This window comes from Neopsephotus bourkii, unplaced genomic scaffold, assembly GCF_033783945.1.
Source record: "Neopsephotus bourkii isolate Nb327-2 ecotype Australia unplaced genomic scaffold, CSIRO-AGI_Nbou_v1 NB_549, whole genome shotgun sequence".
Lineage (NCBI taxonomy): Eukaryota > Metazoa > Chordata > Aves > Psittaciformes > Psittacidae > Neopsephotus > Neopsephotus bourkii.
This window is the reverse complement of record NW_026901050.1, coordinates 2,248,538-2,257,361: the sequence shown is the minus strand read 5'-3', so window position 1 is coordinate 2,257,361 and position 8,824 is coordinate 2,248,538. Positions and strand designations below refer to the sequence as shown.

General features: G+C 39.3%; 1 protein-coding gene across 1 annotated transcript in view; it reads left to right on the top strand.

Annotated features, from left to right (window-relative positions):
• The first annotated feature begins 394 nt into the window (after positions 1–394).
• The window catches only part of TBC1D5 (TBC1 domain family member 5), a 403,210-nt gene continuing 394,780 nt past the window's right edge, over positions 395–8,824 (top strand). Inside the window, exon 1 of the mRNA XM_061351052.1 lies at positions 395–404. The gene's annotated coding sequence lies outside the window, so the exon portion shown is untranslated. The remainder of the gene's footprint in view (positions 405–8,824) is intronic.

Here is an 8,824-nt window from a genome sequence, read left to right as displayed (position 1 = left end):
TGAATTGTCGAAAAGCCACTTTTCCTTTGCCTCCGGTCAGAAAGAATAACATGGACACTGGTCTTTTCTCAGAGTACTCCAGCTCCAAACAGAAATGTTTCCAAAAGTAACTTGTAGTGGAAAACTGGAGAGGGACTGAATATGTAGTAGCTCTGGATGTGATGGACCTGACTGGGTAGCTGACACAATGCTTGTGGCAGCCTTTGATAGATGGTGTGACAATCTCTCCCGATGCGGTGAGCTCGTGCTACCAGCTGTGGCCCTCGGGCATCAGTCACACAGCTGCAGTGTGGTACATCTCTCCTGCACTTCTAGCTATATGAATATGAGGGGGTATGAGACACTTGGAGAGTGAGCTCTCATACTTTGAGAGGGAAAAGAACAAACTCAGGCAGTGCAGTATTGTCTCCATTCCCAGCTACTATTACAGCCATGCTGGTGTTCAGTGGCATGAGAATAAACGCTCCCCTGGGCCAAGCCAATGGTTCATCTAGCCCAGTATGTAATTGCCAGAAGTCTAAGTAAGAGATGCTATTTACAAAAACTATATGAGCCCTCACATCGCCCATTACCCTTAGACTGGCCTAGTGTCCACAACTGTTGTATTAGGCACATCCTAAATACACCTGTTATGGGTTTGCTTACAAGCAAATGGACTGCTAAAAAATCCATTTCTCTATTTTCTCACTACAACAGCTTTCTTTCAGAAAAATTGTGACCAACAACTTCATAATACTGGAAGGGTTCAAAACAGGTTTCACATCAAGGTTTTTAGCCAGCTTTTCCTGCCTTTCTCAACATACGCACAGGTAGGTGCAGGGACCTGAACCTGCAGCTGTACCAATGCATAGACAAGGAAGAGGAGATTCCAGAGGAAAGAAATGCCTTTTCATAATAGGCTTCAGATGAGTTTAGTGTCAGCATAGTGAAATCCTGATCACAATATAAGAAACCTTTCCCTTCTTCTCCCCAGCAGTGGGCAGAAGCAGTGACAAATTTGACCCAGAGGCAGTTTGGTTCTGATCAGCTGGTACTCATTAAGTCCAAGAGAAGAAAGGCAGAAGAACATATATTAAAAATTAAGGATTGTTGTCAAGACAGTTTACATTAACAAACTACAAGAAGACTGTTTACCACTTCAGGCACATGCTAGCAGGGTTTCTATTGTCCTGGAAGTTTCCCTGCTTAAATCACCTGCTAAATTTTCTGGATGTCAAAAATAAATACCCCAAAGGAGAAACAAACACCTTGTATTGCTCAGCTGTGATGCTTACAGTGATTCTAGGATTCTGTGATTTACAGTGGATTAAAAATCAGCCAGATCCCAAACAAGATCTTGCGGGCACATAGGCTAATACAAACCAGAGATGGCAGTCTTCAGGCCTCCTCTGTTGCCTGGGGGGCTCTTCCTTGTAAAAGACATACAAGTGTGTTTTTATTCAACTTGAAAATTTTCCTGGCTGAGAGGAGATGGTTGGGTTTATGTGGCTCAAATGAACTGCACTCTGATCTAAAGCAGAAAGCAGACTGTGCTGGTGAAGGGGAGCACCCCTTTTCAGGCATCAAACAGCACTACACAAGCACACGCATCTTGGGTGGAGTTTGCATGAGAGACACACATTCCTCATAATCAATGGTAATTCAAAAGGCAAACAGTGACCAGAAGAGCATGCTATCCAGCAGAAGACTAATCCTGAACCCAGCACCACAGACGGTTACACAGCCTGCTGCAATGCCAGGGCAGATGCCAGGGAAGAGACCAGCCACAAACCGAACAGACATATAATCCAGAGCTTGGCATCTGGGTTCTTCAGCTGCCAGCCTTGCCTCATGAGTAGCCACAATGGTTGGCTCTTGTGCAGAAAACAACAGAGAAAGAGGCTAAAGAGGTCTATGTGCCACACTGCCAGCACTGGGAACAAGCAGTGCCAAGTGAGTATTGCAGTTTCATGCACGTGCCAATGTGCTTTGGAACCACTTTTACATTTTCAAAAGTAACAACAGAATTCCTGCATAAAGCAAGACAAACTCTAACATCAAGGGCAGTTTCCCTTCTTTTTTAGGATTTCTTTCGTGTTTAAATTTCCTTTTTACTTCATTTTGTTTGCCTAACATATACACTTTAGACAGCTGTGGCACAGGAATGGCCTTCATGCCTTGCCACTCCACACTGATAAAATATTTGAACCTACAGGAATACATGGACAAATCAGTTAATTTCATAACCAAATTACAAAGCCCCAGCTTGTAAGCCTGTGTTTTACAACATGAGCAATTCTCCAAAAAGTAGCTGCATGAACCCCGGTGTCACTGCACACTGAGGAGCAGCACAGCACTGTGAGTGAGGGGTTCACCCTGTTCTGCCCTGTTTAAGTCAAACTGACACTTAAATCAGATGGAAAATTTTTAAATATAAATCACTACTTGCACACTTATTTTGTTTCAGATGTCTTTAGATTATGAATTTGCCAAATGAGCATTTCTAAAAGTATTTGTACACATGTATCTGTGTTTTCTCACATTTGGAATCCAGTAGAGTTGTTTAATTCAAATGTTGTTATTTCCTGAAAATGCCTGAATAAGTGCATTACTTTGTGTCACATCAGGATAATGTGCGCCATTGTTTGTGAGCAAACAGCCAAAAGGAATTGAGATGAACAAGAAACCTGCAAAAGGGCTCATTGAGCCAATTGTGCAGTGAAGGCTGCTTCTTGTTTCTGAAACGTCTTTTAAAATGGGAGCCCCACTCAGTTATGCGGACATCTTTAGATGATGATTATGGACCAAAAAGCGATTATTGTGAGACTTTCTGGTAACATAGAAAGGTATTTTAAATACTGCTATGTCACTTTTGTGTTACTGAGATCAGACCTAATGGTGAAACAGAGAGACTACATCCAGAGGTTGTGTTTTTTTTCAAGTCATGTTACCAGGATAGGAATAAGCCTTTCTCCCTTTCTCCTGGAAGTTTCTAGAGGATACATCTTCATCTATAAACATTGCTAGGCTATATATCTATAGAGAGCATATTATATATAGTGTGTATATATAACATATTATATTTAACATATATATACACATATAGCATATATATATACATATATATATGCACATATATATATACACACATGCATTAAGGGTATCTACACCACCTCCCTCTCCAGACATTCATTAGCCTGTTTAATAACATTTTCTCCTTGCTACCTTCAAGCCTTTCTCTTTCTCTCCTCTTTACCAATCATCTTACCTTATTTTCAGACATGTATTGAAGCACTCTACCAAATCAAAGCAATACATCTAATTTTCTGTGGCTGTCCTAGCCATGTTACATTAATTGTACCTGCAATTTTACAAGTGCAAATAACTACAACATAACCATCAAGCAATTGTATGTCATGTTTTTAGTGTATTTAATTGATCAAAATTGTCCTATTTTCCCACTGCACGAATGCTGTAAATTCCACTAATATCTCTCAGAGAAAAGTTAAGAATATGAATCTCAGCCTTGAATGGAAATAGAATTATACAAACTTGGACATATTCTGAAAATTCTTCCTCTGACTGACTCCAGATAAGTCACAATAAAAACTGAGCAAAAAGAAGGTGTGAAGGATTTTACAGATTTAACCCCTAATGTTTAAAAGAATAACGTGCCATTTATGCTGGCTTACTGACAATATGTATAACAATTTTTACCTGTACAATATATGAGCTGATTGGCATTTGTTCTCTATCCCTGAACACAGTCATTTTTCATTGCACACCTCTTTATAGCTGTTATTTATTTATTTTCCTTCTATGTTTTTTATACAATACAAGAAATAATAGGTGCCCTCCATCAACCCTCAGTGGAAGAATTTGATTTACCAGTTTTTAGTACCATACTTAACAGCAGCTACTGTGAATTAATGCAAAACCTAAAATGAGATTATTAGATGTATTTCCTTATCAACTCTCACCTCTTCTTCCACTTTCTGTAAGGCTGAATTTAGCTCTGTGATGAGTAAAGCCCTGATCCTGCTGTCACTCATATCAAAGGTATCAGCAGTGCTGGTGCAACCAAGATCAAGTTCTGCTGATATGAATTTGAAATGAAAAAAAAAAAAAAAATCAGTGAATTTCTATTTACATGTATGGGCTTGAATTGTCCAGCTTTGGAAATCAATTGCATGATATTCATCAGCCTAATTGTGTCCTGCTTTTGTTGATTTGTTTTACTTTTCTCCCTCTGATACATCTGCTACAGACCACCATTGCAGGTAAAATGTGAAACTACCTAGATAGAGTTTTGCTCTAATATTGTTTAATCAAATGTTCCTAAAAATCTGGGTCCAAGTCCTCAGCTGGTGGAAACTGCTATAATTCAGTTTATTGCAGTGGTGCAACACCATTTTACAAGAGCTGATATTCTGACCCCTGCTTTCCAAATGCCAATAGCCAGCTACAATGCTGCTGCAAATGTGGCCCACAATATTTTCTCCTTCCTTACATGGGTAAATGGGAAAAGTGGGGCAAAAGAAAATACTCTACATGATTATGACACACGGAACAGCTTTGAATATCTAAAACTTACTCATGCTCAATATCAAAATCATGTTCCTCAGTGTCTTTTCATTACATCACAATTTAACAAACTTACCCTTCATGATAATGAAAGTCCCTACCTCAGCAGCTAGGAGAGCTGCTCTTTAGCTAACGTCCAGGTTGCACTCCTTGGGGTATGGAAATATCTGGGATTTGAATTGGGCTGGATAACAAGTTTGACCACAATGGTACTGAAGTAGCCAGTCCTAAGAGACAGAGAAATGGTGAGTTATTCAACTGCCCATTTTCCCCAGGGAGGCTGCCTCTACCTGCTTCATCTCTGTACGCATCTCACTCTACCCCCTGTAGACTTGCAGCTGTTCTTTGCAGGTAGCGGCTTTTTAAGCAATGAATATTTGTCCTTTCCAGGTGACATTCTCTCATTTCACCATTGCTGGAGTGGCAATGGTGCCAGGGAGCCTTCCAGAGTGGGCAGAGTCATGGACTAACCACACGCAGCTGTCTGGGCCAGGTGCTGCTGCTGCTGCCCACGCTTCATGCAACACTGCCTACACAGTCGGTACTCTGCAAATGCACCCTGAGTCTTCAGCTGATGTTCCTGTCTAATTGCCCTGCGTAGGACCCATTTTACGGGTGGGGCCCATTTACAGTGTGAGCAAAGTGATGTTTCATTAATTCACGCTCTGAGCTTAGCAGTGATTTTTGGTCATGTCTCTGACTAAGGTAATAGATAAGTAATAGACATTATCAGTGTGACCTTTGATTAATGCAAGATCTTACAACTGAACAACCTTCTAGTGTGTCTCAGCCATGTTTTTCCACAACAATAAGAAAATGTCAAACTTAGACAAAGAATTACATTGAAGTTAGCACAGTAAGTACAGACGGCAATTTTGGCTTAAATGGCAATTTCATTAGGTAAAACCCACACCAATGTAGTGGATGAGAGTTTTCTCGCTGACTTCTAGGAAGTCATCCTTGATTTTCCATTGAAATGTTATATTATGTATGAATTTATATGCACAATCAAATATATCTCCATTACTATTAAAAATATATTATTAGATCTGTAAATTTACCCTGAAGTGGGTTACATTTCTTAATACATCGCTTGAAATCGTGTGTTAGCACAGAATTACATTTCATAATTTAATGAACTGATATAAATACATTGCTATTGAAGCAAGGGTCCCCTTGTGTGTGTGCAATTTCGTGTTTCTGTATGCGAAGTCCATCCTACCTCCCAGGCTGCTAAATACTGTCACCTGCTTAGATAGGTGGTGGCAAATGAAAAGAACATGCTATATGTATGGAGAAAGACTCATTCTGAAAATCTCTGAGGTTCACATTCATGTCCAGGTCATCTGCACTACATCTTCACATCTCTATGGAACTGGTTCAGTATCTTTGCACTCTTGTTTTTGAACTTCATCCAGTCTGAGAAAATCATAGCTTCTTACTTTGGCTTTTTCAGAGTAAAGGAATCTACCTTCTGTCAGTAGATAAACTTTGTTAAGGTGACATTAAAATAATAATTTACAAATCTTTAAAGATCTAATTACTTTATTGAAAAAAGACATTAAAACAATAGCAAAGTAAATTTTTAATTCACTGCACAGAGATTTCCATATGTTTATGCATTAACAATGACTACAGTAGGATACTCAGTGCAAAAAAATCTGTATAGAATTCAATCACCTCCCTCTTTCCACCTGACCATGTATTGTTACTGAACACATGTAAAAGCCGGGGGATCTTGCTCAACTTCCATGAACAAACATGAGAACTTTATCAATGTTACAGCTTATATATGTCTCACCTTTCTATACATTCTTTTCTACGACAGTCAATGGCAAAGTAAAGACTAGTAGAGATCTGCTACTATAGTCAACAGTGAGATGCTGAATGTACAATACTGGGGTAAGAAAATAGAGTTGGAGATGTTTCTCTTTGTAGCTCCTGAGCCAAATGTTGCTCTCTGTTACACCCACAGAATGCCCATTAAACTCAGTGAGCTGAATTTAGACCAGGAAATGCAGGAAATAATTTTGACTTGGCAAATTTGAGCTAATTTCACAGAAGACTAGTACCATAAGTAACTTCATTTGGAAAGGCTCTTCTCTTGTTTCTTCTCTTACTTGAAAATATTGTCAGGAGATTCACACTTAGTGAGCCACTGGATTCACATTCAAAATACATTGAATAAGACAGCAGTATCCTAAAAAGCAGAACTGCAAAAACATACTTTGTGCTAAATTATATTCACCTGGTGCATTTATTTGTCTAGGTTTAGTGCTTCTCTGTGCAAAATCAAAACCTAAATACTTCACTGCACTACTTTCCATGGCACTTCTGATTCCTTTCTGTTCTCACTTGTCCAGCCATAAATATCTTTTCTTCCCCTTTTCCAATTCAGAAACATAAATATTTACTGTATACTTCACCTCATAATTTCATCACTTGTATAGTCCTTGCATATTCAATCAAATTCTTTCATTCATACTTGTTCACCAGCATTTATTCCTTTCATTCTAAGCTTTGATTCTCCATTTGCAGGGACTTGGCAATGTTCTGCTTAAGGTACATGTTTCTAGTACCTTCGTGTCTGGACACTGTTCAAGACTGGAGTTCGCAAAATGTTAATATTTGGTTCATACATAGGAGGAATACTTTTAACACTGCTCTAAAATCTGCAGCAATTTGACCCCTTGATAAAAACACATTGAGGAAGCCCAGGGTCTTGCTTGCCCCACTTGTGCTTACCGTTTGGGATGTATGAGCTCTTGTGCTGTCATTTCTCTTGTTTGGTTGCCATCTTTACTGACAGGTTCCAGGTGGAAAGCTGTCATGTTTCAGCAGCAGGTATCTGATAGAACGCACATGCAAATTGACTGAAAGACTGATCCAGCCCTCATATTTTCAGGTGTGCTACCATCCCATCCTCCTTTCAGTGAATACTGATGTTGTTAAAAATGAAGCATGAGCTATACCTGAAACCTGTTTCCAAATGAGTTAAGAACTATGATGAAAAGATGCTGGCTGTAACCATGCATTTTTTCCAAGTACAGCCATTTTCCTTGAGTTCATGCACCATGGAGCTGGTTTTCAGCTAACAAGCACTGGAGGCAGGCAGGTCAGAAACCATCCTACAGTCATTTCAAGCTTGGGTGGAAGCTCAGGCAGAAGCTGTGGTCCTTGCTGGGGCACTATATGATGGTCACTCCCTCTACATGCAGGGCTGGGAGAAGGACACAGACCCACACAGTCCTTTCAGCAGCCCCACCTTGGCTGGGGAAGGTTTCTCAAAGGACTATTTTAATTCAATCTGTAGCCTCTTTCTCTGCCATATAAGAAGAACATTAACGTACCTGATAATCAGTCCCATCAGCTCATGCACAGCATTTCTCCTTAAAGAGGAAACTACTTTCAGTAGTTTCAGTTCCTCTCCTTAAAGAGGAGCTACTTTCAGTATCAGCCCTGATTATTATCTCCATGAGGAATGATTCCACTTCCACATGAAATAAAAATTACCCTAACCTTCAGCCAAAGCATTAAGGAATCCGTCACATATTTTCCCCCTCATATTTCTGAGAACACATAGAGGAAGAGACAAAAAATTAAAAATATTAGATATTGCCTTTTGACTTGACTGCTAACACAATAAAGCAGCATCGTAAACTGAATCATGGAAGTCTGCAGTCTTCATTGCTCCCTTTGCTGGTATTACTTCATGGATATTGGAGCCCTTGGGGAAACTGGAATATGAATAAAGATTTTTTTTTTTAAATCAGCCGTTTTTTCTTGGTTCTGTTTCTAAAAATAATGCAGTTTGCAAAAAAACAGAAGGTTTGGTTTATAACACAAACAAAATTGTTACATTCTGAATGGGTTGTAAGTACCTGATTCTTTGCCTTTTTACTCATCCCTGCTAAAAAAAATAAAATAAAAAAAGCTGCAAATCCATTTGCTAACCAGCTGCACCTCTGTACTGAACAGATAACAACCTGTGCAAGCCAGGCTTTGCTGTGAATCGGTGCTGATAGGCCTGAATCTCATAGCTTTTTTTAAATGCTAATGACAAGAAACATTTCCTAAGCCAAAACGCTCTTGTAGATCTGTCTACTTCTATTATGACTGATATTTGCTTGTAAGTACATAGAACACTTGTTCACTGTGCCTTATCTGCTATGGTGCAGCATGCTGACCTACATACCATTCAGCACAATATGATGCACAAACATCTTCTAAATAATTTTTCATTTTCGACTTAAAAACAGTA